Consider the following 10,111-nt stretch of genomic DNA (forward strand, 5'->3'; position numbering starts at 1 on the left):
TCTTATATGAATTGTTCCCTGTATCCTTTTTTTAGCCTACTTTACAAATAAGAACCAAACATGAGTTGAAAAAAGTTATATTACTTCACGTCACGTGTCTGTGTGCAGCCATGTTTATTAACGTAAGGTTATGAATATAACCGTAGTTCTATGAATGCTAGTGACGCTCAGCGTCATATTGCATATATCTCGCTCCAGTGTATATGCACTGAATACATTTCAAAATGTACCTTTACATACCAACATCCGTCTGACCACACCCCCATCTGCTACCTATATAAGCAGGGGTGGGGGCACACACTCATCTCCTTCCCAAAAAATGTCACCACAATGAAAGATCAAGGGCCGCAGTGGTGTCTAGATGCTGAGCGTCACTAGCATTCATAGAACTACGGTTATATTCATAACCTTACGTTCTATATCATGCTAGCTTCCGTTCAGCGTCATATTGCATAACAGGAGCTGAGCGGGAGCTAAAAGCTCGACAAATGTACCCCGCTGAGGCCCCCCACAACCATCAGACCGGGGAGGACCGAGCCCCCCGACCCTCCCTAATGGAGGATACCCTCCCTATTTGAGGACGGGAGGGAGACGGATCCGACCGTGCGAAGAGAAACTCGAGCAACTCAACGCACAGGGTGAGCAGACCGTGGCTTGACCCCACGACTACGCACACGCACAACCCGCATGCCACCAGGGAACGAACGGAAGGAACAAACCTCGTTACTGCCCCCAAAATCACGGGGTCAAGAGCAAACTCAACCCCGTGGCAAGGCCGTAGCAGCGGAGCGCGAAGGAAGACCCAGACCCACTAAAGGGACTGGATCCCCCGGAAAAAGGGGGCCCGGAGAGGACAACGATGCTACAGCATCAAGACCTCACCAGGCGGTCACTAGTGACACCGCCCCCCACATCGCCAGCGTATTCGGACAGGGCCCCTCCAAGAGCGGGCCCTTCCCCCCACTAGCACGCCGCCTGGCACACTGACCCTGGCACACTCAGGCAGTCAGCATGGCTGTAACTCGAAGCACTCAAGAGGCTACACTACAGCGGGAGCAGGCAGCGCACCGGGGAGACGACCACCAGTAGGGGTTGATCTCTCAATCCAGGCAGCAGGCATTTGACCCGAGCCTGGAGCACTGTGGACAAGACAGGCGCCAAAGGGGTCAACTGAAAACAGCACCCCCGGCGGAAGGGGCGTATGCTGGCATTGTTGCGCACCATGACAAAAGCCTCCACCAAAAAACCCAGACCCAGAGGGGCCGAGGCAGAGAAGGCTGACACGATTGGCAGGCGTCATGAACGTGCAGGGGCACACTCAACCGGGTAACCCGGGAGTTGACTCTGCTCCAACACACCAGGGAATCAACCACCCTCTTGGTACCACATGCAGTGGTTGTTCCTATAACCCCTCAAGAAAAAACTACAAAACACACCTGCGGGTATACACTGGCTATACCGCAGTACAAGTGTTTCAGTTTTCAAAAAGGGGTTATTCCAGGCCTACGGGCCGACGAAACACAACTTCGGACCGGGCCCGGCGGCCCGGGAAGCACACAGGGATGCCAGAGGATGTCCAGAAGACCACCCCAACAGCCCCCTCTTCGCCATGCGTAAGAGAGGGGCAAAAGGAAAAAGGAGCACAGGGTACAACATGTACCCAACAAAGGGTCTCCATAACGCCCAACCCTGTGACACCCGGGCCGACCCGGCATTTTCCCCCCCGAAAAAAGCACAAGTCCCTCAGGGTACCAGAACAGCAGATCTGCGTCCCCGGCGGACAACGGGTTAACTGACCTGGACCAGCGTGACCAGACCAGTCCCGTGCCCTAATCACGCCGACATCCCCACTCCAAGAGAGGGGGTAGGTACGCGTGTCGATCTAAAACATGAAAAGAGCGCCACCCAGACGGTCCCATTCGTACCGCGCTCAGTGGCCCACCCCAAGGGGGCGTGAGACCCCTCTACCTATGTTTTGATCTATTCCGTTAACATCCCCCAGATATGAACAAGAATTCGTCGAGACCTAGTAACAGGCGCTCGGAAGAGAAAACCTCCATCCCAGTTGCCCTATAAAAACGCCGTTTTAATAACGAGCAACCAAGGCGTACCAGCCTCATGCGTGATTCTTATCAGAAACACCCCGAGCCAGCACTATGTACGCGTCGAGACCCAAACACATCAATGGATAGTCTAACAAGACACCAGACATTGTTCCTCCAAGTCGCCTGGGAGAACGACAAGGAGCCGTCGTGCTTCATGTTCTTTCCTCTTTTTATTAAAAAAGAAAGAAACACAGACTGACATGAATCCCACGTGACGCGGCTGAGGGTAATTTTTTTCTTCATTTTTACATCCCGCCACCCTCGCCACAGGGAGGAGACGGGAATCCCCAGAGAGACTTCCCACGCGAGCTGTATAGATTGAAAAGAAATATTGCAACATTGAGCTATGTAACACTTGGGTTAGGGCTCTCCGAGGAGGAGGCACTGAACCAATACACACTCAATAATCGAATTGAATTGAATACACATACAATAGAGCAGAACTCCTTTTTGAAATTCTACTCACCTTGACAATCTGAGCAGGAGGCTCTGAAACTCTGAGGAGGCTCCCTCACTGGGAAGGAGAGTCCGAACTCACAGAAGGCACTTCTCCCTGAGGAGGAGCTTCGTGAGGAGGAGCTCTGACAACTCCCTGAACAGATCGATAACATGGAACCTGAACAACTCACGGAAGTCTTACCAATAGAAACGCGCTCAGTGACGTACTCTATGGCGGGGGAATTTCCGTGGTGCACACGCCCAATTTTCCAGGGCGTGGGACCAGGAAACTCCCTCCCCCCCCCCCCCCCCCCTACCCTGTAACGTGCCGAACAGCAACGTGACAGGAACCCTGAAGGACAGGGGGTTTTAACCCCTGACCAATCAGAAAAGGGGAGGAAAGGTTTACCAGTTCACCCCTTTACGACCCCTCACCCCTGATACAATGTAATGACAAAGTATAGCATGACCCAGTCATAGCATGCTACATGAGGCATCTAACAGCTTCACATAGCTCATGTGCTAACCTGCTATCTGAGTTTTACTAAGGAAAAAACACAGAACAGAGAGGGCCCCTTTAAGAGCCCCGGTCCAGACTTACACATGTGCTTCTGTGGGCCAAACCTAACCCAGTTGTAGATCACAACGACACACACAACCCTTCATCACAACAAAAAATGGCAAAAGTACACTCTTACTACAGAGGAACGGCGTTTTTCATAACGAGAGAGACATAAGTCCTTGATTACGTATTGGCCACAGGCCTTGCTAAGCACACATGATAAGTGACCAAGCAACCTTTTCTTTAGGAAAAGAATAGTTTCTCAAGCGGAAGCACAACCCCAGCAACTTAAGCTGAGGGTTACATCGTATCCCCACAAACACAGTGACACAATATATTGTAAACAAACATGTCTGAGAGGAGAGGGTTGATACGACCAGGTTGAACAGGTACCCCTGTTAATATGTGAACATGCTGTTCATTGTCATCACAGGCTGAGAAAAAGATTCATTCCTCAATCACATGTCACTAAGCATAGCTTCACAGGTTAATTAACCCTCTTAGTTGTGAGTTCACCCACGTTACAAACGTTACATAAACACACATGTTCTCATCACAACTAACCAGTTCATCTTTACACATGTAAAAAACAACGCAGATTTTCTATGGAGAGAGAAGCTATACCAGTGAAAAGACAATTCACACACAACACGCGTCGTATCCTCAATGTATTGGAGCAACACACGTTTTGGAAACATCGTTATTACAAAACATTTAGAAGGGAAGAAAAGAAGTTTAAAGTCCGGTCAGGACTCCTACCTTCACCCTGAGCGCAGGCCGAGAGGACTGCAACACTGGTCAACGGGACACCGAGTCGAACCCGGCATCTCCTGCGTTGGTGACGAGGGTAATGTCCGCTACGCCACCCAGCCGCCGTTCTCCATGTTGACGAAGTCCTCGCTGGCATGGCACCCGGGTGTAGGGTCGACTAACATCCTCTGTCAAAGATGACGTTGTAGTTTAAGGCATGTTATAGTCACAGTAACGTTCAACAGTGTAGCATTTAAGCTAACAGCCGCTCTCGACTGCAACAAGCTAACGTTTCCTAGCCTTAGTGAACGCAACGGGCTAGCGGCGCAGCTAACAGCTGACTGGCTAACAGGTAGGCCACAAACTAGCACGCAAGCTAAGCAGCTATCACCTGAACTGTACACAACGACATAACAAGCCACACTTCAGACAGGCCGCTGTCTGAAACCCTCCTCATCCTTAAGAGAGAAGAGAAAAAGAAATGTCAAACACAGTTTTCAACTGTGATTTACCAGACATACAGCGGAGCCAGCACAATTCCCATCCGGGCTGCAGCCGACTTGAGCATGGATCTCCCGATAACGAAGATCCATGCCCACATTTCCTCGTTTAGGGTGTACTCTCACTCATGTGAAAGATGGGGCCTGCACGGGACAGAGAAGCATCCGCTTGTCCAGAGAATCCCGGGTTCAACCAGGTCTCGGTCGCGGCCCACTAGGTAGACCATCATGGGCGTCAGACCATGGGCGCCGCTTAAGAAGCCGGGCAGAGGACCCCAATCTGGGGCCGGCCTTCGTAAAATTGTCAGCTAACCCCCATAGCGTTAACAGACAACTAGTGCTTGCAAGCAAAACAGTACTCACCCAGCTCGGAAGCAACCGGTTTCTCACAACAGCCGGTGCCTCCCACAGTCCAGCTGTATGACTGGAGGTTCAATACCTATCCAGCCGCAGCAAGGAGGACTGCAGGTGGGGAGTATATCAGCGGCGCGAGCCCCTAATACGAAAAAGCCGGTGGAGGTCAGAATGATCATCATCTTCCAGACACTCCAGTGACGAAGACAATATCGCCGTATTTTCTCGAAAATAGTGAGAGAGAAAATAAAGATATAATGTCAACGTATCTCCTTGTCTTCTGTTTTCCTCTCTTCCTTTCCTAATTCAAGTGGTGGTATACAGGCACTTGTTTGTGGTGAAATTTGAGAAGGAGATGAGTGTGTGGCCCCACCCCTGCTTATATAGGTAGCAGATGGGGGTGTGGTCAGACGGATGTTGGTATGTAAAGGTACATTACATTCAGTGCATATACACTGGAGCGAGATATATGCAATATGACGCTGAGCGGAAGCTAGCATGATATAGAACCCTTTCTCTACCACACCACCAAAGGGTTAACCAGAAGTTTAACCATTTCACTGCCACATGACAAATGGTTAACCCTTTCACAAGCACACTACAGAAGGTTAACCCTTTCACTACCACATTACATGTGAGGGCTGGCCCAGTACTGCGCGCTTCTCAGTGCCAATTACCATCACGCACCTGAGAGGAGTTTCCAATCAGCTCGGCGGGAGCACTCTTATACTCGGTTTGCTGATCATTCTGTGTCGGGTCGCTTTGTCACCACAGGCTCTACTGCTGTTCCCTCTTGTTGTTTCTCCAGTGCGCCCCATGGAAGTTGCTGCTGTGTTTCTCTCTCTGCCTCCGTGGACCCGTGGACCCGTGCCTCGTTACCCACTTTGACTTTGCTTTTGGTGAGTTCATTTGGAGGACTATTTTTCCATGAACTGCAATCCTCGTTCTGTCCTGGACTCTCCGCCTTGGTTCAGTTTTTTGTGTGTTTCCTACAACACTGAAGAAGTGTAGATTTGTTTGGTTACTGGACTCTGCCCTGTATTTTCTGCATTCTGGGACTAATGAGATTCTCCGTTTCCTTTTCCCCCGCAAGTTGGGATAACCTAAGGCTGCAGCGCTGCAGAGCCGCAGAGTAAACTCTGCTAAGGACAGCGCTGCAGAGCCGCAGAACCGCAGAGTAGACTCTGCTAAGGACAGGGCTGCAGAGCCGCAGAGTCAACCCTGCTGTGGGCAGTGCAGCAGAGCCCTACTTGACTAGAAGACATTCCCCTCTAATGGAGTTACTGTTTTGTTGCACATTTCTGTTTTTTGTGAAAATAAATACGCCCGTCGTTTTTGGCTAACTCTGAACTACCTGTCTGTGTCGTGCTGTTGGGGTTGTTTACAAAACCAACATTACGACCCGACCATGTCGACCCCAGCCGACACAGACGGTGTTAGAGCAGCCTTGGCAGGTCAGATCCAGCTGACCAACGCCCACACCCAACAGCTAGAGGCGGCTGCAGCTGCTGTGCAGGGCCTCCGAGCCCAGGTCCAGCCTATCCAGACTTCCCTGGACACACTAACCACCCAGCAGACTGCGCAGGGTAATCAGCAGGCAGATATTCTACACCAGCTGCAGACTCTCAGTGCAGCATTTTTAGATTTATCTTTTTTTATTGGAAGAATTAGTACATATTTATACATTTCAGTTATCAAAATTATACAACTTCCATTTCCTTCCTCATTCCTATCCCCTAATCCCACCCATCCCACCCAGTGAGGGCGACGACAAACATACATGAAAAAGAAAAAAAGAAAAAAAAGAGATATAAATAAAAAATAGACATTTAAATAATTAAACAAAAGTACAGATATGGCAGACAAAGCTACGCAAAAGAAAAATGAAGTCAAATTAAAATAAAACAAAGATAAAACAGAGATATTTTTATATATACATACCGTAATAATAATATATAATATAAGTGTTACTCTCCATTTTAGTAGCGTAATTTCCAGATGGTAAAACAAATAAAATGGAGAGTAAATTTAACACCCTTAGCAGACCACCACAATGCCATCTCCCTAGCCATGCGTGGGCTAGCAGTGTCATGAAGGTAGATAGGGGGTGGAGGGGGGTCATGGGGTCCCAAGATTGGATGGAGTCATATGGGTTTTGAAATGGGATAGGAAGGGCTGCCATGTTTTGTAGAAGATATCCGTGTGGCCTTGTGTAGTAAATCTGATTTTCTCTATATGTATAAGAGACATGACATCCCTCATCCAGTGTAAGTGTGAAGGGGGAGTGGCTGCCTTCCAGTTGAATAGGATGAGACGTCTGGCAATGAGTGAGGCAAAGGCCATGGCATTGGATTGCCCAATAGATATTGTGGCGTTTTCCGGTGTCAAGCCAAATAGTGCAATAAGAGGGCATGGGTCAATGTTCATAAAAAATATGTCTGAATAAGATTTAAAAATGGAAGTCCAGAAAGGGGCCAGTACTGGACAATGCCAGAACATATGGATAAGTGAGCCAGGGGCTTGGTGACACCGGTCGCATGTGGGATCCATGCCAGGATTTATCTTCGCCAGTCTAGTCTTTGACCAATATAGACGGTGGAGGAGCTTGAACTGTATCAGTGAATGGCGGGCACATATTGAAGAAGAGTGTATTCGGGCAAGAGCGTTTTCCCATTCTTTGTCTGTAAATTGATGATTTAGATCGGACTCCCAGTTTTGTCTTATAGCCAATACTGAGGAGGGTAGGGATAGGGATATGATGTTATATAGTTTAGATATTGAGCCTTTGATTACAACCTTCACCTCCAAGATGCGATCGATCAAAGTTTTTGGGGGTGTATGGGGGAACTGGTCAAATTTGCTCTTAACAAAATCACGTATCTGTAGATATCTGAAAAAATTTGTTTTTGGTAAGTTAAACTTTAGGGACAGTTGTGTGAAAGACATGAAAGAACTGTCTTGGTACAAATCATAAATGTTCAGAATGCCCTTCTTAAACCAGTTGCTGAAGGTTTCATCCACCATAGAGGGAGGGAAAAGGAAGTTTTTGTGGACAGGTGACGACTGTGACATGGCGTGGAGACCAAAGTGTTTTCTAAACTGGGACCAGATCCGGAGGGAGTGTTGTACTAAGAGGTTGTTGGTATACTGGGCGGTTGTGACTGGGAGCGAGGAGCAGACTAAGGATTGCAAAGATGTTCTAGAACAAGATGCCCTTTCCATGTCCACCCATGCCGGTACCCACTGACAGAGTCCGTAGTGGGAGTGACTCCAGTAGAGAATGCTGTGAATATTTGCAGCCCAATAGTAGACCAAGAAATTGGGTAGTGCGAAGCCTCCCTGTGATTTAGGCTTCTGGAGGGCCATTTTATTTATTCGGACTGGGCGTTTGTTCCAAATAAAATCTGATATTGCCTTGTCGAGGGCTTTAAAAAATGACTTTGGAATAAAGGTTGGAATATTTTGAAATAAGTACAGAAATTTCGGTAATGTGTTCATTTTCACAGTGTTCACTCTGCCAACAAGTGATAAAGGAAGTGATGACCATCTGATAAAATCCTGCTTGGTGCGCTCCAGTAGAGGGGTGAAGTTGGACGCTATGAGATTAGAATGTTTATGTGTTATCGTTATGCCAAGGTAACGGAAGCTGAAAATAAAGATATAATGTCAACGTATCTCCTTGTCTTCTGTTTTCCTCTCTTCCTTTCCTAATTCAAGTGGTGGTATACAGGCACTTGTTTGTGGTGAAATTTGAGAAGGAGATGAGTGTGTGGCCCCACCCCTGCTTATATAGGTAGCAGATGGGGGTGTGGTCAGACGGATGTTGGTATGTAAAGGTACATTACATTCAGTGCATATACACTGGAGCGAGATATATGCAATATGACGCTGAGCGGAAGCTAGCATGATATAGAACCCTTTCTCTACCACACCACCAAAGGGTTAACCAGAAGTTTAACCATTTCACTGCCACATGACAAATGGTTAACCCTTTCACAAGCACACTACAGAAGGTTAACCCTTTCACTACCACATTACATGTGAGGGCTGGCCCAGTACTGCGCGCTTCTCAGTGCCAATTACCATCACGCACCTGAGAGGAGTTTCCAATCAGCTCGGCGGGAGCACTCTTATACTCGGTTTGCTGATCATTCTGTGTCGGGTCGCTTTGTCACCACAGGCTCTACTGCTGTTCCCTCTTGTTGTTTCTCCAGTGCGCCCCATGGAAGTTGCTGCTGTGTTTCTCTCTCTGCCTCCCTGGACCCGTGGACCCGTGCCTCGTTACCCACTTTGACTTTGCTTTTGGTGAGTTCATTTGGAGGACTATTTTTCCATGAACTGCAATCCTCGTTCTGTCCTGGACTCTCCGCCTTGGTTCAGTTTTTTGTGTGTTTCCTACAACACTGAAGAAGTGTAGATTTGTTTGGTTACTGGACTCTGCCCTGTATTTTCTGCATTCTGGGACTAATGAGATTCTCCGTTTCCTTTTCCCCCGCAAGTTGGGATAACCTAAGGCTGCAGCGCTGCAGAGCCGCAGAGTAAACTCTGCTAAGGACAGCGCTGCAGAGCCGCAGAACCGCAGAGTAGACTCTGCTAAGGACAGGGGTGCAGAGCCGCAGAGTCAACCCTGCTGTGGGCAGTGCAGCAGAGCCCTACTTGACTAGAAGACATTCCCCTCTAATGGAGTTACTGTTTTGTTGCACATTTCTGTTTTTTGTGAAAATAAATACGCCCGTCGTTTTTGGCTAACTCTGAACTACCTGTCTGTGTCGTGCTGTTGGGGTTGTTTACAAAACCAACATTACGACCCGACCATGTCGACCCCAGCCGACACAGACGGTGTTAGAGCAGCCTTGGCAGGTCAGATCCAGCTGACCAACGCCCACACCCAACAGCTAGAGGCGGCTGCAGCTGCTGTGCAGGGCCTCCGAGCCCAGGTCCAGCCTATCCAGACTTCCCTGGACACACTAACCACCCAGCAGACTGCGCAGGGTAATCAGCAGGCAGATATTCTACACCAGCTGCAGACTCTCAGTGCAGCATTTAACACCCTGCTTTTAACCCCACCAATGGCAGGAGTCCCAGCCGGACCACCACCCGCCGCCGCGACTAACCCTGCACCTCCCGACCCCACTCCCCGGGAGCCCCATCTCTCCAGCCCACGACTGTTCGACGGTAACTTTGAGGACTGTGCCACGTTCATCATGTAGTGTGAGTTGGTTTTCATTCATCAACCCAGCATATTTACGACAGAGGGAGCCCAGGTGGCTTACATGACTAACCTGCTCACAGGCCGAGCAGCAGTTACTGCTTCCTGGTCCATGAGGGCTGACTTCTGTTTTTCCTACCCAGATTTTGTGGCAGAGCTCCGAAGGGTTTTCCACCACCCAGCTTGTGGCCAG

This window comes from Notolepis coatsorum (assembly GCF_963971535.1).
Source record: "Notolepis coatsorum genome assembly, chromosome: 3".
Lineage (NCBI taxonomy): Eukaryota > Metazoa > Chordata > Actinopteri > Aulopiformes > Paralepididae > Notolepis > Notolepis coatsorum.